The sequence below is a fragment of the Bubalus kerabau genome, chromosome 1, assembly GCF_029407905.1.
Source record: "Bubalus kerabau isolate K-KA32 ecotype Philippines breed swamp buffalo chromosome 1, PCC_UOA_SB_1v2, whole genome shotgun sequence".
NCBI lineage: Eukaryota > Metazoa > Chordata > Mammalia > Artiodactyla > Bovidae > Bubalus > Bubalus kerabau.
In genome coordinates, this window is record NC_073624.1 from 18440083 (window position 1) to 18465776 (window position 25694).

General features: G+C 38.7%; 1 pseudogene; it reads right to left on the reverse strand.

The window, feature by feature from the left end:
• The window catches only part of LOC129619959 (antigen WC1.1-like), a 69541-nt pseudogene that overhangs the window by 23995 nt on the left and 19852 nt on the right, over positions 1-25694 (reverse strand).

Sequence of the window (25694 nt, forward strand, 5' to 3'; positions counted from 1 at the left end):
TGTCACTGATTCCACTGTTTCCCCATCTATTTTCCATGAAGTGATGGGACCGGATGTCATGATCTTAGTTTTCTGAATGTTGAGCTTTTTTCACTCTCCTCCTTCACTTTCATCAAGAGGCTCTTTAGTTCTTCACTTTCTGCCATAAGGTGGTGTCATCTGCATATCTGAGGTTATTGATATTTCTCCCAGCAATCTTGATTGCAGCTTGTGCTTCATCCAGCCCAGAATTTCTCATGATGTACTCTGCATATTAGTTAAATAAGCAGGGTGACAATATACAGCCTTGACTTACTCCTTTCCCTATTTGGAACTAGTCTGTTGTTCCATGTCCAGTTCTAACTACTGCTTCCTGACCTGCATACAGATTTCTCAAGAGGTAGGTCAGGTGGCCTGGTATTCCCATATCTTGAAGAATTTTCCACAGTTTGTTGTGATCCACATAGTCAAAGACTTTGGCATAGTCAACAGAGCAGAAGTAGATGTTTTGATGATCATGTGATAGAACAAAAACCTTCAGAGAATTGAATTTATACAGAATATTTACTTTGAACAGAGTGAAATTAAGTATTAATAAGAAAATATACTTAGCCATCCCTACTGAGAAAATTAAGAAATATTCTTCCAAAGAATTCCTGGGTCTGGAAATAACTTTCAAACTTGAAAATATTGTGAAATAATGGTAACAAAGGTATGCTGTAACTAAATTCTTCCAATGCAACTAAAGTAGTGTCTAAGGGAAATTTATACCCTAGATTTAGAAAAGAGGAGAGACAGAAAATGAAAAAATGTAAGCTTTCATTTAAGAAGCTAGGATATGAGACATAAAGCCTAAAGGATGTACAAGATTGGAATTAATAAAGAAAGAAATAAAGTTAATCTAAAAAAGAAAGTAAGCATAAGACAAAGACAACAGAGGAAAGCTGTTCAAACATGGCTCACTGAAAACTGATCAACACTGAGCAATACTAATCAAGAGCAGAGAGAAAAAACTTAATACCAGAACGAAAAGGCAAATCACTATAAATTATACAGGTTTTTTGGTCATAGTTTTGAGATGCAATATACACATTTAATGTGGATAAATATCCAGAAGAGTTCCAGTTTCTCCACAACCTTGTCAACATTTGTCTTTTTTTTTAATTATAGCCATTTTGACAGATGTAAGATGACATCTCATTGTGGTTTTCATTTACATTTCTCTGATGATTAAAGATGTCAGTGTATTTTCATATACCTGTTAGCTATCCATATGTCTTTTTCGGAGAAATGGCTAGTTCCTGACTAATTTTTTTAATCAGTTTATTAGAGGTTTTGCTGTTGTTGCTTTGTTTTGCTCTTGAGCTGTAGTGTTCTTATATATTTTGCAAATTAATCCCTTATATGATTTGCTGTAAGGTGCCTTTTCACTCTACTGTTGTTTCTTTTACTGTCCTGCTGGTGTTTAGTCATTCAGTCGTGTCCAACTCATTGCAACCCCATGGAGTATAGCCTGCCAGGCTCCTCTGTCCATGAGATTCCCCAGGCAAGAATACTGGCGTGAGTTGCATTTCCTTCTCCAGTGTATCTTCCTGACCCAGGCGTTGAATCCATGTCTTGTGTGTCTCCTCCACTGGCAGGTGAACTCTTTACCACTGAGCCATCTGAGATATTCTCACGTGTCTATTTTTACCTATTCTTTTGGTGTCATACCCATGAGGTCATGAAATAATATACTTTTATTTTGAAATTTTAAGTAAAAATACCACATATCTAAGATATAATTCCTAACTGGTGACAATATTACACCATCATGCACAATAAAATAAATTTATATGCAGTAAGGTTTTAAATATTACTTAGTGGAATTATAAAATCACTTGTAGAAAATAAACTTGATTAAAAGTTATTTTGAGATGAAGAATGGCATTTGAAACATTGCATTAAAGGCATAGTCAAAAAACTAAAACGTTATAAATTTGATCACATAACCTCCCATACACATATACAAACCTAAAATCATACACAAAAGATGGGGAAATATTTCCAAATAATGTTAGAAAAATTGTAAATGATGTTAGTTTATAGAGTTCCTAAAAATAAATAAGAAAATTTGTAAAATATTCTAGAGAAAAAAATTAAAGACAGAGAAAGATATCTGAAACACCTATAAAAATTTACTTATTAATCACTCTCCACATTCAATAACAAATATAAACACAGGTGTCTATAAAGGCACACACACACACTCACACCCCTGAATGAAGGAAAGACCTTGCATACTTTAATTACCCTGTGTTTCTTCTATTAAGACAGTGCTTGCACATTGTATGCACTCATTCAACAAGTATGGACGGAGAACATATTCTAAATACCATGATAAGTGCTTGTTAAATGTTTATTAAATAAATAAGCAGATGAATAAAGTTCAGTGAAATATATTTTCTTTAAATCAATGCTGATCAACAAAATAGTGAAGCAAATATAAATTAATGATAATGGTTTATGAAAATAAAGTGTATTAAAGAAAATTAGTCCATAAACACAGAATAAATTTATATTTAAAATTTCACTTACATACTTTTTAATATTAACGTATTTCTTTTAATTGGAGGCTAATTACTTTACAATATTGTTTTGGTTTTGCCATACATCAACATGAATCCTCCATGGGTTTCAGTGGAAAATTGTTAAATAGATTCTAAACTACTCTCATCTATTATTCAACATGACACATGCACAAGAGAATATTTCTGTAGTAAGAAGAAACTCTTAAGGGGAATATACAGATTTACCAAGTAGACTTCAGAAAAAGATAGATAAATGGCTACTGAGTAAAGCAAAACCCTCCTTGCTATTCATTGGAACTCTGCATTCAAATGGGTATACCTTTCCTTTTCTCCTTTGCTTTTTGCTTCTCTTCTTTTCACAACTATTTGTAAGGCCTCCTTGACAGTCATTTTGCTTTTTTGCATTTGTTTTTCTTGGGGATGGTCTTGCTCCATGTCTCCTGTACAATGTCATGAACCTCCATCCATAGTTCATCAGGCACTCTGTCTATCAGATCTAGTGCCTTAAATCGATTTGTCACTTCCACTGTATAATCGTAAGGGATTTTATTTAGGTCATACCTGAATGGTCTAGTGGTTTTCCCTACTTTCTTCAATTTAAGTCTGAATTTGGCAATAAAGAGTTCATGATCTGAGCCACAATCAGCTCCTGGTCTTCTTTTTGCTGACCATATAGAGCTTCTCCATCTTTGGCTGCAAAGAATATATAATCAATCTGATTTTGGTGTTGACCATCTGGTGATGTCCATGTGTAGAGTCCTCTCTTGTGTTGCTAGAAGAGGGTATTTGCTATGACCAGTGCATTCTCTTGGCAAAACTCTGTTAGCCTTTGCCCTGCCTTCATTCCTTACTCCAAGGCCAAATTTGCCTGTTACTCCAGGTGTTTCTTGACTTCCTACTTTTGCCCTCCAGTGCCCTATAATGAAAGGGACTTCTTTTGGGGGTGTTAGTTCTATAAGGTCTTGTAGGTCTTCATAGAAGCTTTCATAGAAGCTTCATAGCTTCAACTTCAGCTTCTTCAGCATTACTGGTTCGGGCATGCTACTACTTCTGCTAAGTTGCTTCAGTCGTGTCCAACTCTGTGTGACCCCATAGATGGCAGCCCACCAGGCTCCCCTGTCCCTGGGATTCTCCAGGCAAGAATACTGGAGTGGGTTGCCATTTCCTTCTCCAATTCATGAAAGTGAAAACTGAAAGTGAAGTCACTCAGTCATCTCCAACTCCCAGAGACCCCATGGACTGCAGCCTACCAGGCTCCTCCATCCATGGGATTTTCCAGACAAGTGTACTGGAGTGGGTTGCCATTGCATAAACTTGGAATACTGTGATATTGAATGGTTTGCCTTGGAAATGAACAGAGATCATTCTGTCATTTTTGAGATTGCATCCAAGTACTGCATTTTGGACTCATTTGTTTGCTATGATGGCTACTTCATTTTTTCTAAGGGATTCTTGCCCACAGTAGCAGATATAATGGTCATTTGAGTTAAATTCACCCATTCCAGTCCATTTTAGTTCGCTGATTCCTAAAATGTCTATGTTCACTTTTGCCATCTCCTGTTTGACCACTTGCAATTTGCCTTGATTCATGGACCTAACATTCCAGGTTCCTATGCACTATTGCTCTTCACAGCATTGGACTTTGCTTCTATCCCCAGTCACATCCACAGCTGAGTGTTGTCTTTGCCTTGACTCCAGCTCTTCATTCTTTCTGGAGTTATTGCTCCACTGATCTCCGGTAGCAATTTGGGCACCTACCAAACTGGGGACTTCATCTTTCAGTGTCCTATATTTTTGTCTTTTCATACTGTTCATGGGCTTCTCAAGGCAGGAATACTGAAGTGGTTTGCCATTCCCTTCTCCAGTGGACCACATTTTGTCAGGACTCTCCACCATGACTCGTCCATCTTGGGTGGCCAAATTGGCATGGCTCATAGTTTCACTGAGTTAGGCAAGGCGTGGTCCATATGATCAGATTGGTCAGTTTTCTGTAATTGTGGTTTTCAGTTTGTCTGCCCTCTGATGGAGGAGGATAAGAGGCTTATGGAAGTTCCCTGAAGGGAGAGAATAACAAGGAAAGATAAGAAGCCTTCCTCAGTGACCAGTGCAAAGAAATAGAGGAAACCGATAGAATGCAAAAGACTAGAGATCTCTTCAAGAAAATTAGAGATACCAAGGGAATATTTAATGCAAAGATGGGCTCAATAAAGGACAGAAATGGTATGGACCTAACAGAAGCAGAAGATATTAAGAAGAGGTGGCAAGAATACACAGAAGAACTGTACAAAAAAGATCTTCATGACCCAGATAATCATGATAGTATGATCACTCACCTAGAGCCAGACATCCTGGAATGCAAAGTCAAGTGGGCCTTAGGAAGCATCACTACGAACAAAGCTAGTGGAGGTGATGGAATTCCAGTTGAGCTATTTCAAATCCTAAAAGATGATGCTGTGAAAGTGCTACACTCAATATGCCAGCAAATTTGAAAACTCAGCAGTGGCCACAGGACTGGAAAGGGTCAGTTTTCATTCCAATCCCAAAGAAAGGCAATGTCTACAAATGTTTAAACTACCACACAATTGCACTCATATCACACACTAGCAAAGTAATGCTGAAAATTCTCCAAGCTAAGCTTCGACAGTACATGAACCATGAACTTCCAGATGTTCAAGCCAGTTTTATAAAAAGCAGAGAAACCAGAGATCAAATTGCCAACATCTGTTGGATCATCGAAAAAGCAAAAGAGTTCCAGAAAAACATCTGTCTCTGTTTTATTGACTATGCCAAAGCCTTTGACTGCGTGGATCACAACAAACTGTGGAAAATTCTTCAAGAGATGGGAATACCAGACCACCTGACCTGCCTCTTGAGAAGTTTGTATGCAGGTCAGGAAGCAACAGTTAGAACTGGACATGGAACAACAGACTGGTTCCTAATAGGGAAAGAAATACATCAAGGCTGTATATTGTCACCCTGCTTATTTAACTTATATGCAGAGTACATTATGAGAAATGCTGGGCTGGATGAAGCACAAGCTGGAATCAAGATTGCCGGGAGAAATATCAATCACCTCAGATATGCAGATGACACCACCCTTATGGCAGAAAGTGAAAAAGAACTGAAGAGCCTCTTGATGAAAGTGAAAGAGGAGAGTGAAAAAGTTGGCTTAAAGCTCAACATTCAGAAAACTAAGATCATGGCATCTGGTCCCATCACTTCATGGCAAATAAATGGGGAAACAATGGAAACAGTGACAGACTTTATTTTGGAGGGCTCCAAAATCACTGCAGATGGTGACTGCAGCCATGAAATTATAAGATGCTTACTCCTTGGAAGAAAAGTTATGACCAACCTATACAGCATATTACAAAGCAGAGACATTACTTTGTCAACAAAGGTCCGTCTAATCAAGAGTATAGTTTTTCCAGTAGTCATGTATGGATGTGAGAGTTGGACTATAAAGAAAGCTGAGCACCAAAGAATTGATGCTTTTGAACTGTAGTGTTGGAGAAGGCTCTTGAGAGTCCGTTGGACTGCAAGGAGTTCAAACCAGTCCATCCTAAAGGAAATCAGTCCTGAATATTCATTGGAAGGACTGATGCTGAAGCTGAAACTCCAATACTTTGATCACCTGATGTGAAGAACTGACTCATTGGTGAAAACCCTGATGTTGGGAAAAATTGAAAGGGGGAGGATAAGGGGACAACAGAGGATGAGATGATTGAATGACATCACTGATTCAGTGGACATGAGTTTGAGCAAACCCTGGGAGTTGGTGATGGACAGGGAGTCCTGGTGTGCTGCAGTCCATGGGGTTACAAGGAGTTGGACACGACTGAGCGACTAAACTGAACTGAAAGTAAAACTGTCTGCAATAGACTCAAATAGGTATACTGAGAAAGCTAAGTAATCAGAGGAAATAGAAATTACAAACAAAACACCAAGAAAAGGGCACAAAAGCCTGAAACTGAAAGAAATATACATAAGTGTAAAATGTACCTGTTAAAAAATATCAGAATTAATGTATTCTTTCCACATCATCCTATCAAACCTCCTACCCAATCTATACAGAGATCCTGGAGAAAGTGACAGCAGGATCTCTGCTTTCTGACACTTTCAGAGTCAGACACTTAACCACCTCCCACTTTCTCGTGCTTTACTGTAGGAAAAATGTCATCAATAAAAGATTTAATAGTTTAATGCTTCTTTAGCCTTCAAGTGGAGAAGACAAATAGATGAGGCAAGAGAGTCAAGGAGTGGTATACATATATATATATATGTTTTTGAAATATCTATCACCACATTCTCTCAGGCAACACCCAGCGTATCATTCAAGATATATCTGAATGGGGTGTGTGTGTTTGTGTATGTAGGAAAGAGAGAGATAGAGAAATGTTGCAGGGAATAAGCACTTTGGTTTGAATATCTGTCACCCCCCAATATTTAGTTACTTCATTCAGCACTTGCTGTTGAAATCCCAACTCCCAGTGTAATGGTATTAAGTGGTGGAACCTTCTCAGACTCTTCAAAAAGCAGAAGAAAAGAACACTGCCAAACTCATTTTATGAGACCAACAAGGTTCTGATATCAAAACCAGACAAGAAATATCTCTGATAAACAGAGGGACAAAAATCCTCAACAAAATATTAAAAAACATAATTCAATAATGCATCCAAAGGATCATGCACAATGATCAAGTGAGATTTGTTCCAAAGGATGCAAGGATGGTTCAATATTCACAGATTAATCAATGTGATACACCAAGTAAACAAAATGAAAATGAAAATCATATCCTCTCAGTAGATGTAGAAAAAACAGTTGGAAATATTAACATCCATTTCTGATTTTAAAAACCTCTATAAAGTAGATACAGAGGGATTATATCTCAGTATAATAAAGACCATATGTCAAACTCACAGCTAACCTCATACTCAACAGTAAACAGCTGAATATTTTTTCTCTGAGATCAGATGCAAGACAAAGATGCCTAATCACCACTTTTATTCAACATAGGTTTGGTATTCCTAGCCAAAACAATCCGGCAAGGAAAAAAAATAAGGACACACAAATCTGAAAGGAAAAGGCAAAACTGATGCTATTTGGAGATTTCATAATATTATATATAGAAAACCCTAAAGCCCCCCAAAAAATTTGTTAGAACTAATACACTCAGTGAAGTCATAAGATATAAAATTCATATACAAAAATCAGTTGCATTTCGATACACTAATAACAAATTGCCATAAGGAAAAATTAAGAAAACAATTCTATTTACAGTTGAACAAAAAACTGATAAATTATTAGGAACAAATTTAACCAAAGAGGTGATAGTCCTGTACACTGAAACTCTAAGACATTGATGAAAGATAGTGGATTTTGTTATCAAAATTCCAAAGGAAATTTTCACAGACATGGAACAAACAATCCTAAAATTTGTATGGAACCACAAAGGACCCTGAATAGCCAAAGCAATCTTGAGAAAGAACAATATTGGAGGTGCCATGTTTCCGGATTTAAAACTATATTTCAAAGCTGTATTAAGCAAAACAGTATAGTGTTGGTATAAAAATGGGTGCAGAGATCAACAGAATAGAATAGAGAGCCCAGAAATAAACCCAAATACATATAGTTAATTAATTTTTGACAGAGGAACTAGGAATATGCAATGCCGAAAGGACATTCTCTTCAATAAATGGTGTTGGGAAAGCTGGACAGCTACATGCAAAAAATAAAACTGGACCACTCTCTCGTAGCATTCACAGAAATTAATTCAAAATGGATCAAAGACTTAATCATAAGTCCTGAAGCCATAAAAATCCTGGAAGAAAAAGTTATAGACATCAGTTTTGGTGGTGGCTTTTTGCATTAGGCAACAAGAGCAAAACTAACTAAGTGGGATGACATAAAACTAAAAAGCTTCTGCACAACAAAGGACACCATCAGCAACACGAGGAACTCGCCGGGCAGTCCAGTGGTCAGGACTCAGTGCTGTCACTGCCACGGCCCAGATTAATTCTCTGTTTGGGGAACTAAGATCCAGTAGGGCATGCAGGTTGGTAAATATATAAATAAAGGGCGAAGATATCGTGGTGAAAAATATTTTTTAAAAAATGGAAAGACAATCTTTAGTATCAGAGAAAATATTGCAAAATACATTTCTGATATGGGTTAATATGTGGAATACATAAAGAACTCATACAACTCAATAGCAAAAGAATACAGTCTTATTTACAAATGGGCAGAGGACCTGAATAGACATTTTTTCAAAGAAAACATACAGTTGTTCATGAAAAGGTACATGAAAAGATATGCAACATTACTAATCATCAGGAAAATGCAAATCAAAACCACAGTGAGATATCACCTCATAGAGTTGTTTTTATCAAAAAGACAAGAAATAACAAGAATTTTTGAGACTGTGGTGAGAAGAGAAAGCTTGTGCACAGTTAGGGGAAAGATAAGTTGGTGCAGCCACCATGGAAAACAGTATTAAGGTTCCTCAATAGAAACTCAGACCTAAAAATAAAACTGCCATGTGAGGTAGTAATTTCACTTCGGGGTATTTATCTGAAGAAAATAAAAACACTAACTTAAAAAGATATGTGCAACCCAATGTTCATTGCAGAATTATTTAAAATAGCCAAACAACATTAAGCCTTTTTTGATGGATGAATGGATAAATAAAATTTGCTATGTACATATATCCAGCCATAAAAAAAGAAGAAAATCTTGCCATTTGCAACATGGATGGAACTTGAGGGCCTTATGCTAAATGAACTAAATCAGATAGAGAAAGAAAAATACCATTTAGTCTTATTTACATGTGCATTATTTAAAAAAAAAAAAAAAACAGAAAAATGAGTTCAGAGGTGCAAAGAACAGTTTGGTGGTCTCCAGAGGGTCAATGTGGTCAAAATGGGATGGGTGAAGGTAGCCAAAAAATACAAACTTCCAGGTCTAAAATTAATGTCATGAGGATGTAATGTACAGCATGGTGACTACAGTTAACCCTGTACTTTATACTTGAGAGTAGGTAGGAAAATACATCTTAAAGCTTTCATCATAAGAAAAAAATTGTAACTACATGTTGTGATGAATATTACTATACATGTGTTGATTATTTACCAATATGTACAAATACGTAAATACTATGTTGTACACTTAGGACTAGTACAATGTTACAAGAATTACATCTCAAAAATTTTAACAATCAAGGTTGGAATATATGAATTAAATTAGTTCCATCCTTACCTCATTTAGGTTTCTCTGGTGGCTCAAACGGTAAAGAATCTGACTGCAATGTGGAAGACCAATTTTGATACCTGGGGTCAGGATGATCCCCTGGAGAAGGGAATGGCAACCCATAACAGTATTCTTGCCTGGAGAATTCCATGGACAGACGAACTTGGCAGGCTATACAGTCCATGGAGTCGCAAAGGGTCAGACATGACTGAGTGACTAACATTTTTACTTAATGTCATTTTTGTGGACCCAAATTAAACTTAGATTACTAAAATATCACTTAGATTTTAAAATATCGAATCTCACTGCATCCTACAGGGATTGGGACAGACACACAGAAGCAGACAGTGAGTTACCTGCACACGAAATATAGGCTTCCTCCTTTGGAGAGCATGAAGTGTAATTCCAAGGGTCAGAAGGACACTGCCAGAGAGAGGTGTCAGTTTTCTGACAGCAGATTCCATCCACCCACCGGGGTCTAGAACCTTCTCTGAGACCAACAGAGGAGTTGAATGTTCCACTGTCCCCACAGCCAAGCTGTCTGCAGATCACGGACACAGTGATGTCTTCCATGGGGCTGTGGCAGACACTGCCCCAGGTCCCATTGTAGAAAACTTCCAGCCACCCAGCACACTGCTGGTCCTCGCTCACCATCCTGAGGGCCAGGAACTCTAAGGTTGAAAGGGGAGGAGACAGGACACAGTAAAATCTTTCCTGGATGTTCTAGGTTTTCCTTTCTTCTAGAAATAGTGAACATTCATCTCTGACCTTGTTCAAGAGATACCCACTAGATTACAAGACTGACATCGCCTCCCTTTTAACTGACTTTGTCCATTTGTGTCTGTCTTTCTATTTCTACCACAATGGTGTAGTGGAAATGAACTGAGAGGAAGACCAAACTTCGCAGGTGCTAGTGAGGGAGGGAAGCTGAATCCTGCTCCCTGACAAAATCTTTAGAGTATGTCAAAGTGATGTGATGTGGATACTGAGGAGATAGGTAGAATAATTAACCCCAGAATGTCCACATCCCAATCTCTGCAACTTGTGAATCTGTTACCATATCTGACAAGAGGGATTTACAAATGTGATTAAGGTAAGGACCGTGGGATGGTGAGTTTAAGCTAGAATATTGTATTAACAATGTGAGCCGAGTCTAACCACAACCTTAGACCCACTGTATTTAAAAGTAGAATACTTTTCTTAGCTCTGGTTAGAGAGAGAGATGTGACTCCGGATAATGGTTGAAGACAGGCAGCATTGCTGATCTGAAAATGGATGAAGGGGGCTATGAACCAAAGAATGTAGGCAGTTTCTAGAAGCTTGAAAAGACAAGAAACGGATTCGCCCCTAAAGCTGCAAAAGTGATGCAGCACTGCTAAAGCCTTGATCCCAGCCCAGTGAGATCCCTGCTGGACATCTAAGCTACAGAAGTAAGGCAATAAACACATATTGTTTTAAACCACTAGTTGGTATGTTGTTAACTAAGCAAATGAAAACTAGTACTGTGGGTTTAAATTTTTTGTATGTAACTGAAGAGAGAGCCCTGCTTTCAAGAAAACCTGTGAGAAAAGGCTCTGCCAGGAAACACTGCTGAAACGAAAGGGCCAGAACCTCAGCTGCTGCAGGAGGAAGTGAAAGCACCTCATCTTCATATCTTCTGGGAAGACAGGCTCCATGGAAGGAAGCCTCCTTCTCTGATCCTTTCAGCATCTCTCCCTCAGGGCTCAGACCCCCGTCCTCCAGGGCCCCACCCCTCTCCCAGCCTGTGGACAGTGTGCAGCACGGACCTGAGCAGATGACCCCCGCGTCCTGCTTGTGTCTGCAGTCGTGCTGCCCCCAGCCCCGGGAAGGGCACCTCCACACGTGGGACTCCTTTCCTATGCAGTTCAGGTCGTCCAGCCAGATGGGCCCTGATCCTGCCCCAAAGTGAGTAGACCCCGTGGCATTGAGGGCTTCTCCACAGCCCAGCTGCCTGCACACCACGTGGGCATCGTCCAGGTCCCAGCCGTCATCACAGATGGTGCCCCAGGAGCCCTGGTCAAGGATCTCCACTCTCCCGGCACAGAGACCTCCTCCGTCCACCAGGCGGAGCTGTCTGCTGTCTGAGGAGAGAGAAATGGGACAATGCGGCGGTGACCCCAAGGGTTGAGAAGGGTCTTCTGTCCTGTGGGACCCTTACCTGAGCAGTAGGGGACGCTCTCCTCTGAGGCCGTAGAGCCTGCTGGTTCAGATATGGAGTCGTTGCACTGCGGCAGCACCTGGGTGTGATTTCCTGCAGAAACAGCAATGATCAGAAGTCTGGAAGGGTTGAATAATAAGAAACTGTTAAAGGAAATAATGACCTAGTGATGGAGCCTAAGATGAAAGTTGTGACCCAGTAGTAAAGTTATCATAATCTTAGTGTTCACCTTCTCCAAGGAGAGTTCTGCTTCTGACAGTACCACAATTTCTGTTTTAACCCAAGTGTTGCTGTAAGAATGAGTTAAGTAAGATGTTTTATCACTAAATCTATCCCTGAGCTGTGCTTAGTCACTCAGTCTTGTCTGACTCTTTGCAACCCTATGGACTGTAGCCCTCCAGGCTCCTCTGTCCATGCTGATTCTCCAGGCAAGAATACTGGAGTGGGTTGCCACACCCTCCTCTAGGGGATCTTCCCAACCCAGGGATGTAACCCACGTCTCCAGCTTTGATGCTTTACCGTCTAAGCCACCAGGGAAGCCCAAATCTACACCTAAGTAGAAGCAAAACAAAATTCTTTCTGAAGGAGTTCTACAATTTCTTCAATATCTATCTTTAAAACAAACACATATAAAATAGATCTCATGAAAAACAGAAAGGAAAAAGGAGACGCTAGAAAGAATTTCCCAGAGTTTTCAGCTGCTAGAGTTACCTGACAGAGAATTTAAATAGCCATGATTAAAGTGCTTGTGGAATTAAGCACTGACAAAATGTGTATCTTTGTAGAGAAATGATAACAAAAACCAAATCCTTCTAGAGCACAAAAACTTGTTACCAGAAACTAAGAACTAAAGAATAAGTGTAGCCACACATTAGCTCAGCATAAGGCACAAACATCAAAATGCAAGATCAGAGGATATTCTTCAGATTAGAAATTCAGGTTCTGGTTATATTGTTGTATAGCAGATTTTTCCCCCAAAATTAGTTCAGTCACTCAGTCATGTCCGACTCTTTGTGACCCATGGACTGCAGAATACCAGGCTTCGCTGTCCATCACCAACTCCCGGAGCTTGCTCAAACTCATATTCATCGAGTCACTGATGCCATCCAACCATCTCATCCTCTGTTGTCCCCTTCTCCTCGTGCCTTCAATCATTCCCAGCATCAGAGTCTTTTCAGATGAGTCAGTTCTTCACATCAGGTGGCCAAAGTATTGGAACTTCAGCTTCAGCAACAGTCCTTCCAATGAATATTCAGGACTGATTTCCTTTAGGACTGACTGGTTTGATTTCCTTGCAGTCCAAGGGACTCTCAAGAGTCTTCTTCAACACCACAGTTCAAACACATCAGTTCTTTAGCACTCAGCCATCTTTATGGTCCACCTCTCACATTCATACATGACTACTGGAAAAACTATAGCTTTGACTAGACGGGTCTTTGTTGGCAAACCAATGTCTCTGCTTTTTAACATGCTGTCTAGGGTGGTCATAGCTTTTCTTCTAAGGAGTAAGCATCTTTTAATTTCATGGCTACAATCATCATCTGCAGTGATTTTGGAGCCCCCAAAAATAAAGTCTGTCACTGTTTCCACTGTTTCCCCATCTATTTGCCATGACGTGATGGGACCAGATGTCATGATCTTTGTTTTTTGAATGTTGAGTTTTAAGCCAACTATTTCACTCTCCTCTTTCACTTTCATCAAGAGGCTCTTCAGTTCCTGTTCACTTTCTGCCTTAAGGGTAGTGTCATTAGCATATCTGAGGTTTGTGATATTTCTCTTTGCAATCTTGATTCCAACTTGTGATTCATCCAGCCCGTCATTTCACATGATGTACTCTGCATATAAGTTAAATAAGCAGGGTGACAATATACAGCCTTGACATTCACCTTTCCCAATTTGGAAACAGTCTGTTGTTCCATGTCCAGTTCTAACTGTAGCTTCTTGACCTGCATACAGATTTCCCAGAAGGTAGGTAAGATGGTCTGGTATTCCCATCTCTTGAAGAATTTTCCACAGTTTGTTATGATCCACATAGTCAAAAGTTTGGTGTAGTTAATAAGCAGAAGTAGATGTTTTTCTGGAACTCTCTTGCTTTTTCTGTGATCCAACGGATGTTAGCAATTTGATCATTATGAAAAGGCAAAATTTAGTAGCTGAAGGAAAATATATATATATACTTCATTTTGCTTATGACTTTGGGTCATTAATCAGAAAAAGACTCAGTTTGGCAGTCTTTCAGTCAGGCCTTTCAGTGCTGCAATTAGATGTTACCTGGAGCTGAAGTCATTTAAAGATTTGACTGAACCCTGGTTCTGTAAGGAAATTCCCAGAAGTGTCCTAAAGGTAAAGGAACCTCATGTCTTCAACTTAATTCAGAAAGATTTTGCATACTCAGGAAAAAACGGGGCAGAAGGGGAACAGAGAAAGAAGGACAGAGAGAGAGATTAAAGAAAATGTTTATACTAACATTGAGAAATCCAGGTAAAGATCATCAGGATATTTTTATATTACTTTCCCAATACTTTTATAAGTCTCAATTACATCAAAATTAAAAAAATTAAAAGATGAAAACAGTCAAAGATAATTCATTGCCAGGACACTTTCACAAAAACACTCGTAACATCAAAGATAAAATACCTAGGGAAAACGTAGTAGAAAACGGGCAAAATCTCTGAGAGAAATTCAAGATCTAACTGAATGGAGGGATGTATTATGTCAATGATTTGGGGAGCTCAAAAAGATATAAGCATCTGAATGCAGAGTTCCAAAGAATAGCAAGAAGAGATAAGAAAGCCTTCCTCAGTGATCAATGCAAAGAAATAGAGGAAAATAATAGAATGGGAAAGACTAGAGATCTCTTCAAGAAAATTAGAGATACCAAGGGAAGGTTTCATGCAAAGATGGGCTCGATAAAGGACAGAAATTGTATAGACCTAACAGAAGCAGAAGATATTAAGAAGAGGTGACAGGAATACACAGAAAAACTGAACAAAAAAGATCTTCACGACCAAGATAATCAAATGGTGTGATCATTCACCTAGAGCCAGACATCCTGGAATGTGAAGTCAAGTGGGCCTTAGAAAGCATCACTATGAACAAAGCTAGTGAAGGTGATGGAATTCCAGTTGAGCTATTTCAAATCCTGAAAGATGATGCTGTGAAAGTGCTGCACTCAATATGCCAGCAAATTTGGAAAATGCAGCAGTGGCCACAGGACTGAAAAAGTCAGTTTTCATTCCAATCCCAAAGAAGGGCAATGCCAAAGAATGCTCAAACTACTGCACAATTACACTCATCTCACACACTGGTAAAGTAATGCTCAAAATTCTCCAAGCCAGGCTTCAGCAATATGTGAACCGTGAACTTCCTGATGTTCAAGCTGGTTTTAGAAAAGGCAGAGGAACCAGAGATCAAATTGCCAACATCCGCTGGACCATTGAAAAAGCAAGAGAGTTCCAGAAAAACATCTATTTCTGCTTTATTGACCGTGCCAAAGCCTTTGACTATGTGGATCACAATAAACTGTGGAAAATTCTGAAAGAGATGGGAATACCAGACCACCTGACCTGCCTCTTGAGAAACCGATATGCAGGTCAGGAAGCAACAGTTAGAGCTGGACATGGAACAACAGACTGGTTCCAAATAGGAAAAGGAGTATGTCAAGGCTGTATATTGTCACCCTGCTTATTTAACTTCTATGCAGAGTACATCATGAGAAACCCTGGGCTGGAAGAAGCACAAGCTGGAATTAAGATTGCCGGGAGAAATATCAATAGCCTCAGATATGCAGATGACACCACCCTTATGGCAGAAAGTGAAGAGGAACTAAAAAGCCTCTTGATGAAAGTGAAAGAGGAGAGTGAAAAAGTTGGCTTAAAGTTCAACATTCAGAAGACAAAGATCATGGCATCTGGTCCCATCACTTCATGGGAAATAGATGGGGAAACAGTGGAAACAGTGTCAGACTTAATTTTGGGGGGCTCCAAAATCACTGCAGATGGTGACTGCAGCCATGAAATTAAAAGATGCTTACTCCTTGGAAGAAAAGTTGTGACCAACCTAGATAACATATTGAAAAGCAGAGACATTACTTTGCCAACAAAGGTCCATCTAGTCAGTGGTCATGTATGGATGTGAGAGTTGGACTGTGAAGAAAGCTGAGTGCCAAAGAATTGATGCTTTTGAACTGTGGTGTTGGAGAAGACTCTTGAGAGTCCCTTGGACTGCAAAGAGATCCAACCAGTCCATTCTGAAGGAGATCAGCCCTGGGATTTCTTTGGAAGGAATGGTGCTAAAGCTGAAACTCCAGTACTTTGGCCACCTCATGCGAAGACTGACTCATTGGAAAAGTCTCTGATGCTGGGAGGGATTGGGGGCAGGAGGAGAAGGGGACAACAGAGGATGAGATGGCTGGATGGCATCACTGACTTGATGGACGTGAGTCTGAGTGAACTCCGGGAGTTGGTGATGAACAGGGAGGCCTGGCATGCTGCGATTCATGGGGTCGCAAAGAGTCAGACATGACTGAGCAACTGAACTGACTGACTGACTCAGGGAAAACCTAGTAGAAAACGGGCAAAATCTCTGAGAGAAATTCAAGATCTAACTGAATGGAGGGATGTATTATGTCAATGATTTGGGGAGCTCAACATTGTCAATGTCAATCATCCTCAAATTTCTATGTCTCCTCTCAAATTTCTAAGCCTATTCTCAATGTAAATACCCTTAAGCTTTTCTTTTGGTGAAAAATGACAAACTGATTTCTAAATTCATACAAAACACAAGCAACCAAGAGCGACCAGCACAGTTGGTAAGAAAAGCAATGATGTTAGAGGAGTTAATATAAAGTAACTCTTGTAAATTAAAATTATTCAGACTTACTACAAAGTTTGAAACTCGGGGAAATACTGAAGGACACGGAAGCCTGGTGTGCTGTAGTCACATGGGGTCACCAGGAGTCAGACATGACTTAGCAATTGAACAACACCTATGTCGTTATCATAATTAAGAAAATACAGCATTAGAGCAAGGATAGGCAAATGATAACATGGAACAGAATAGAGAGTCTCAAATAAGACAGACATACTTGCCCTTCTGCTTATGACGAAGGCAGCACTGCAGTGGGGAAGAGTCTTTTCAGAAGAAGATTCTGAGTCAGTTGGATGTCCATATGAAAGCTGACCCTTATCTTACACAGATGTCAATCCCAGAAGGAATGCACAATAATATGCAAGAGGAAAATGATAAAAATTTCCATAAGATACTCTTAGAGAATGATTTTAAGATCTTTGAGTAGGCAAAATTCTTTTTTAAAGTATATAAGAAGCATTAAATGTACAGAAAAAAGTTGGTAAGTTATGTTTACATAAGATTAAGAAATAAGTTCATCAAAGGACACCATCTGATTAAGAATATGAAAATAAAAGACCAAGGGTTAAACATGGAAAATAAGTAACACATATTTGCATCCAAAGACACTGTCATGGTAAGTCATCACAACATATTTGCAATAGTCAAGAACTGGAAATAGCTCAGATATCTACTGTCAGTCTAATGGATCAGTACATGGTTCTGTACTGATACTCTAAAGTAATAAAAAATAGGTGCTACAATAAACAACATCATGTGTGAATCCCAAACATAATTTTGAGGCTTAGAAATTAGATACAAAAGATGCCACATACAGCATCCTTTTATAGAAAGTTCAAACATTGATAAAACACTATGTTAGCAGAAGTTAGCTAAGTGATGTTCCCTTTAGAGGAGGGAGGACACAGTTACTGGGGACAGCAGTGGCTGTGGGGCTGGGACATTCTCTGTGTTGCTCTGGGTTGGGGCTCATACTGAGGTCTATACTTTCTGCCCCTACATTGTTTTCTATGATTATATGTAAGCAACAATGTTGCTTAAAAATATATTATTCCCCTTCACATTTCTTGCCCTGATCTGAAAAATGAATGAACAATGAGAAGATCGACATTTCACCATGAAATATCTAACTTTCGAAGTCCATTTTCCCTCCCTCTCTGCTACTGGGGACATTTCACTCCAGGAGCATCCTGAGTACAGCTAGCCCTTTCCTCTCTCTTACCTGAGCAGATCACAGAGGCCATGTTGCCATGGGAACAGTCAGGACAACCCAGGGCAGTCACAGGACAACTGCACAGGAAGGACTCATCCCCTGAGCAGTGAAATCGGGCTGTTAGGATCTGATCACCTCCTTCCACCAAGTGTGGTCCTCTGGGGGTGGAGATGGCGACTCTACAGCCGAGATGATGACAGACAACATTGGCATTGGCCAGACTCCAGTGGGAGGCACAGAGCGCTCTCCATCGTCCAGAAATGTTCATCTCCACCTGCCCCTCACACTGAGAGGAGCCGTTTGTCATGAGCCGGACTTCTGAGTATGCTGGTAGAAGAAGACAGAGTTTCAGCAAAATCACATTAGTTTCTCACCTGAGCAGGGTGTTCACAGAGGTGAAAGGCCTGACCTGCATCTCACCTGAACAGACAAGCTGAACAGCTCCACTGTGGTGACAAGTGCCCCCTGGACAGGGCACTCTAGGCCAGACCGAGAGCTCAGGCTCCTCCCCCTCACACCTGAACTCTTCAGCCCAGACCTGGGCACTGGACTCTCTGAAGAGCTCATGTCCTAGAACAGACACAGCCTTGCCACACCCCAGCTCTGCACAGATGACCTGCGCAGTGGGGAATGTGAAGTTCCCATCAGACACCGGGGTCCAGACTTCTCCAGAATACACTTCTACTCGCCCTGAGCAGGGTCCATCCCCTCCAGCCAGATGCACAAATCCTAAAAGGAAACAACAAAACCAGTGAGCGTTGATGGTACTGACTTGAAACCACACATTACAGGCCGTGGTGTGAAAGTTTTTTCTTTTTAGCAGTGGAGCATGTAGAGAGTCTTTGACAGTTGGTGTCCTAATTGAATTTTCATCAGCAGATTTCTGAAGAGAAATCCAGGAGGATTACAAGGTCAGTTTGCAATGGCTGAATCCCAAGAACAGACACTTTGAGACTGGTTAGAAATATGAATTCCTAGGTCTAGGAGCCTAGAAACTACAGAGCCCAATTCAGATCATTGGAATGGCTGAATACTGGAAACACATCTTTTAGCATTGGTTGGAGAAGTGAATTTCTCATTTAGCAGCCTAGGACCTACAGATCCAAGGATAATATATAATATGAAGGCATTGAACATAGAGATAAGTAGAACAGAAGCCACCCAGAGGGATGTGGGCTATGAGATGAGAGACCTAGCACCCAGACAAGTTTAGAAAGCTTTCATGGGACTTGTGGGGCTGATATTCTGACCAGTTTTATCTCTCAGGAGCTAGTCCTCAAGTGACTTAAGTTAGGGAAAGTCCTGAGGCTGGACCCATGAGGGCATGCCAACTTGTAGGCAAGTGACAGTTCCAGAGAAGAAATATGGACACTATCACTAATTCACATTTATGTCATCACATCTTGTCTTTCTGATACTTTTTGATGCCAAAATATTCCATGAATTTCTTCAGTGACCTCAGTGGGAAAGAAAATGAATTAAGAAAACTCAGAGAGTCATAGAGAGTCCCAGCCATCTCTCTTGAAATCCTACAATTTAAAAGAAGAAGAAAAGAGAAAAAAAGAGAGGAAAACTCCACAGAACTGCAAAAGCCCAATGTAGAGGCAGAGGTTAATGATGACAATAAAAATGTGACTGAGGACAAAAAAATCAAAAGCTTAATTGGATTTCTTAGTGCCAATAAAATTGATAACTACAATGGGGCAGGGGGGAGGGGGAAAAAAGAGAAAAAATCCAAAAGAATCTACCAAAAAAATCAAAAAATAAGAATAATAAATATTTTTCTTGAGTCAAAAAAAAAAAAAGAAATCCTAGAATTTGTCAAAGAACCTGGGAGAGAGTGTGTTCTCAGTTGAAGTTTACCACATAGCTCAGTTTCCAGATCGTCTCCTATTAAAGGTTTTTCTTCTCAAATAGGACTCATAGAAAATGCTAAGGGCTGATAATAATTGATTTTAATGCTATCATTGTACTAATTCTAACCACAGAAAAATATACATTCTTCTCAAGCGCACATGGAATAATCTCCAAGCTAGGTTACAAATAAGTCTTAACAAACTCAAAAATATTAAAATAATTCCAAGTATCTTGCATGAACATAATGGAATGGAACTAAAATTCAATAATGATAAGAAAATAGGAAATTCATGAATATATAAAAATTAAACCACATGCTCATATTCTAAGATTGTTTGCTCTATTTCTATAAAGAATGTCTTTAGGATTTAGATAGGACTTTCTTTAAATCTGTAGATCACTTTACAAGTATAAGCATATTAACAATATTAATTCTTCCAGGCCAGAAGCACAAAATGACTTTCTATTGATCATATTGTCTTTAATTTATTTCATGAATGTTTTACAATTCTAAAAGAAGATGGCATGTTGAATGTTTTACAATTCTAGAAGAAGGAGGAAGAAGAAGGAAGAGGAAGAGGAAGTGAGCAAACAAGCCGTAATTTGGAGAGTTTCAAGTTGAAAAAGCCTCAATATGGATACAATATGCAAATATTTGTGGGAAAGACTCGTTGAATAAGTTGTTAGCATACTACATCACCCTCTGCTCCCATCTACTACCTAAGCTGCTATTCTTTCTCATTTCTCCCACTTCAGACAAGCAAGCACCATTTTAAAAGATACAGATGGATGGAAAAGAAAATCAGAAAGAATAGCTACTGCTGAAGAAGTAGGATGTAGCTGGGGCATATGGCAGGCAAGGTGAGATCAAGGAAGTTTTGAAACTAAAGGAGGAAAACCAAAATAAAAGTTCATCATTTGGTCATCAACAGAACACATTTTGAACTGAATGAAGATAATCCAATGAAAAAAAACTTTATTTAATTCACCAAGTACAATTCCCTGATTTCTGGGTGCGTTTTGATTATTTACTTCTGAAGTTCTTCCTGGGAAAGGACTGCTTAGTGATGCCCAAAATCCAACCAAAATATTATTAGAATTTCAAAAAGAGGGAAATGTAACACATAACACATTTTTTTAAAACAATCATTTAAAGCAGCTTCAGAAGTTACAGAAATGATTGAATTGACTGAAGAGGTCCTTAAACCCCTAATATCAATATGCTTAATGAAGCATAAAAATAAACAGGGAGAAAAACTAGGAAAAATAAACAAATGAGACTTCTGAAACTGAAAAATATAGTATTGGAATGAACATTTGGATTAATTACACAAGAGACTAGACATTGCAGAATAAAAGAACTGGGAAGTAAAACACAGCAGTAGAGACTATCTAAACTGAACCAAAGAGAGTAAAAAGGCAGAAAATATGAATGGAAACTCAATGGCATGTGGGATAATATAAAAATATGTGTATTTGGAGATTCAGAATAAGGGATGTGTAGAAAAATATTAAGAAAAGATAAATGAAATTTTCCCAAATTTACTGAAAACTGTAAACCCATTGATCCAAAAAGCTAAACAAACTCCAGACAAGATAGTGAAACCATTCTCAGAAAATTTGACAATGTAATTACTGAAATTCAATAAACAAAACAAAAATATGTTAAGAGCAGCCAGGGAAGTTTGACACATAATATACAGGGAACAAAAGGATAAATATTACTTGCTGACTTTTTGTCGGAGGCAATGAAAGTCAGATGACAATGTAAAAACATATGTCAAGTATTGGAGTTGGGCATTTGTTAACCTAGAATTGAATCACCCAAGAAAATACTTTTCAAAACTGAAAGAAAATTAAAATGATTTCAGGTAAATGAGAGATGATAGAATTGGAGGCCACCAGACACATACTACACAAAACTGCCTCAGAAAGTTCTTCAAGCTAAAGGGAGATGACAGCAGGTGAAAACATGGATCCTATCAAAGCTATAGAGACTGTGCTAAACGTTGGTTCTCTATTAGAAGAGTTAAGGCAAAAATATTAGCAGCAAACTATAAGATTGATAATAAATTTATGAGTAGAATGTATGACAATGATAGCACCAAACACAAGAACAGGGAAGTGGAAGAAAACTATAGTGACTGACATTGCATGTTGTGACATTATATCATCTCAAAGTAACATGTAATTAAAGATTAATAATTCAACATTGGGCTTCCCAGGTGGTTCAGTGCTGAAGACCCCACCTGACAATGCAGAAGACACAGTGGTCTAGGAAAATCGACTCCTAGTCTAGGAAAATCCCACATACCATGGAACAACTAAGCCCGTGTGCACCATAACTAGTGAGCCTGTACTCTAGAGCCCAGGGATCTTGACTACTGAAGCTTGTGCACCATAGAGCCTGTGCACCACAGCAAGAGAGGCCACTGCAATGAGAACCTCGTGCACTGAAACTGGAGAGTAGCCTCTGATCTCCGCAACTAGAGAAAAGCCCATGCAGCAGTGAAGACCCAGCACAGCCAAAAATAAATAAAAATTATTTTAAAAATGAAAAAATAATTCAGCATTATAATCTTCTAAAAATCTTATATGATTAATAAACCAATAGAGTATTTAAAACAAAATAATAAAATAAACTTGAAGATTAAAATAGGAACAAAAAAAGATATAACAAATAGCAGGCAAGTACACTTAATTTCAATTATATCAACAACTACATTAAATGTAAATAATTTAAGTACTCCAAATAAAAAACAAGATGATCAGACCAGATAAAATAAGACAAAACAATGTACTGTCTATAAATATATATATGTGTAAATATAAACACAGAAACATATTAAAGAGGTAAAAAATTATATACCATGCAAACACAAATCAGAGTAGGCTGTGTATAGTATCTATATTAATATCATACAAAATCAGAGTGTAAGACAAAGAATACATTCAGAGAAATAGAAATATTTTATGGTAATAAAATACAAAAGAAATTATATACTATCAAAACTGGTGGGTTAAAAAGAAAGTTGCTTAGAAGAAAATTTATTACCTTGAAGTTTCCATGATGCCTACATTAGAATAAAAATAGAAACAGAAGGAAATGATCCAAGCCTTAAGAATCTACAAAAGCAACAACAATCATAACTGAAAAGTGAAAGTGAAAGTGAAAGTTGCTCAGTCACGTCTGACTCTTTGTGACCCCATGGTCTATACAGTCCTTGGATTCTCCAGGCAAGAATACTGGAGTGGGTAGCTTTTCCCTTCTCCAGGAGATCTTCCCAACCCAGGATCGAACACAGGTCTCCCACATTGCAGGTGGATTCTTTACCAACTGAACCCCAAAGGAAGCCCAAAAATACTGGAGTGGGTAAACTATCCCTTCTTCCCACCCAGGGGATCTTCCCAAGCCAGGAATCAAACCAGGATCTCCTGCATTGCAGGCAGACTGTTTACCAACTGAGGTATCAGGGAAAACCATAACTGAAAAAGGAATGAAAACTGAGTATAGAAATCAATTAAGTAGAAAGCAAATACACGATCAAGAAAATCAACAGAGTCCATTAGTGATTCTCTTAAAAAGAACATTAACACCGATAATCTTTTAGCAAAACCAATTAAGAAAAAAAGAGGGAATACACATTAACAAAACCAGTAACAAAAGGAGGAATATCATTATGGATCTTCCCAACATCTAAAGATACGAGATATGAACCAGTGCTACTTAGATCTTGCCAACATCTAAAGAGATAAGATATGAAACAGTGTTATTCTAATTTGAAAAAATTTTTATAAAATGGACCAAGTCCTTGAAGACAAATTACTTGTGAAGTACGACTCACCAAAATCTGATACAAAAAAGAGAGAAATATGAGTAATCTTATATTTGTTAAATAAACAGAATCCACTAAGAAAACATCAACCTCCAAATGCTAGCACTACCACAGAGCTCAGGAATGACTCCCACGAGAGGGAGGGAAGGAAGGAGGGCAGGAAGGAAGGGTAACACAGAGGCTACACTGTGAATGTGTGAGTTGACCTGGATCTTGATCTCCTTGAACTCCCCTCCTGCAATCCTTGTATTTTCATCCCCTCACCATTTTGCACTTCAGTACTGTAGTCCCTGGTGGTTAGGACAATAATCAAGACTCTGTCTGCAATGTATGGGTCCCAGGTTTGATCCCTGGGTGAGGAAGATCCCTGCAGAAAGAAACGGCAACCCACTCCACTATTCTTGCCTGGAAAATTCAATGGACAGAGGACCCTGGTGGGTTACAGTCCATGGGGTTGCAAAAAGTAGGACAGGACTGAAGCAGATTAGCACACTTGCACCACAGTCCTTCTCAATTTGTATAGCCCCTCCCAAATCCTTTTCCTGAACCCCACGAAATCTCCTTATTTCAAACAAGCTTCTCTAGATTCTTCTTGGGTCATTGTTTCTACTCTAGATTTCTCCTAAACATGGTACTTCACTTCCAACAATCCACTACTGAGGCTGAAATTTCTCTTCCATACCTGACTCCTAAGTGTTCAATTCTGATTAAGATAATGAAAAGACATGCTATTCTAATATTATCTTGCTACATCACCACCACTTTGACTTCTCTTCACATCATTAAAACATGTCTGAAAATACAGAAAAGACAGAACAGGGGGAGGAAACTAGTGACAGAAAGAGAAATAGAAGAAACCTGGCGCCATTCATAAAAATGTGAGAGCCTAAGTTAGAGCAATGGTAGTCAGGGAATACAAAACACAATCAGTGCTTAAATATCAGAGCACTCTTCAATTCTCTACTTTTAAGTGTATCTTAACTGAAATAATATCAAGACATCAGTATTCTTAGGATGGTAACATTGGGACTTCTAATTTCACACAAAGTTCCAACATCACACACTCCATTTTCATTCAGATGCTGATTTATCAAAATATGGTAGAGACACCTGTAGTGTTTCCATAAATTTATCTGCAGTTGGAACCATCATTAGGACTTTGTGACAATGAGGAAGTTTACTTGAGATGCCAGAAAACAGGTTTGTTTAAAACAAAATCTAACTAAAATTCAAATGCACCTTGAAAATAATTATTTTTAATAAGAATGAAAAAGAGAATGGAAGGAAATGTTTTGAAGAGATGAATAGATTTATGACATAAGTGTTGTAACAGTTTCACAAATGTATGTATACTTATCAAGCAGTCTTGTATGTCAGTCATACCTCAATAAAGTACTTTTTATTTTATTTTTTTTCATTCCTAGTATTGTTTATTCATGCCTCTGTTTATTTTTTAAATTTTATTTTATTTTTAAACTTTACATAATTGTATTAGTTTTGCCAAATATCAAAATGAATCCGCCACAGGTATACATGTGTTCCCCATCCTGAACCCTCCTCTCTCCTCCCTCCCCATACCATCCCTCTGGGTCATCCCAGTGCACCAGCCCCAAGCATCCAGTATCGTGCATCGAACCTGGACTGGCAACTCGTTTCATACATGATATTTTACATGTTTCAATGCCAATCTCCCAAATCTTCCCACCCTATCCCTCTCCCACAGCGTCCATAAGACTGTTCTATACATCAGTGTCTCTTTTGCTGTCTCGTACACAGGGTTATTGTTACCATCTTTCTAAATTCCATATATATGCGTTAGTATACTGTATTGGTGTTTTTCTTTCTGGCTTACTTCACTCTGTATAATAGGCTCCAGTTTCATCCACCTCATTAGAACTGATTCAAATGTATTCTTTTTAATGGCTGAGTAATACTCCATTGTGTAT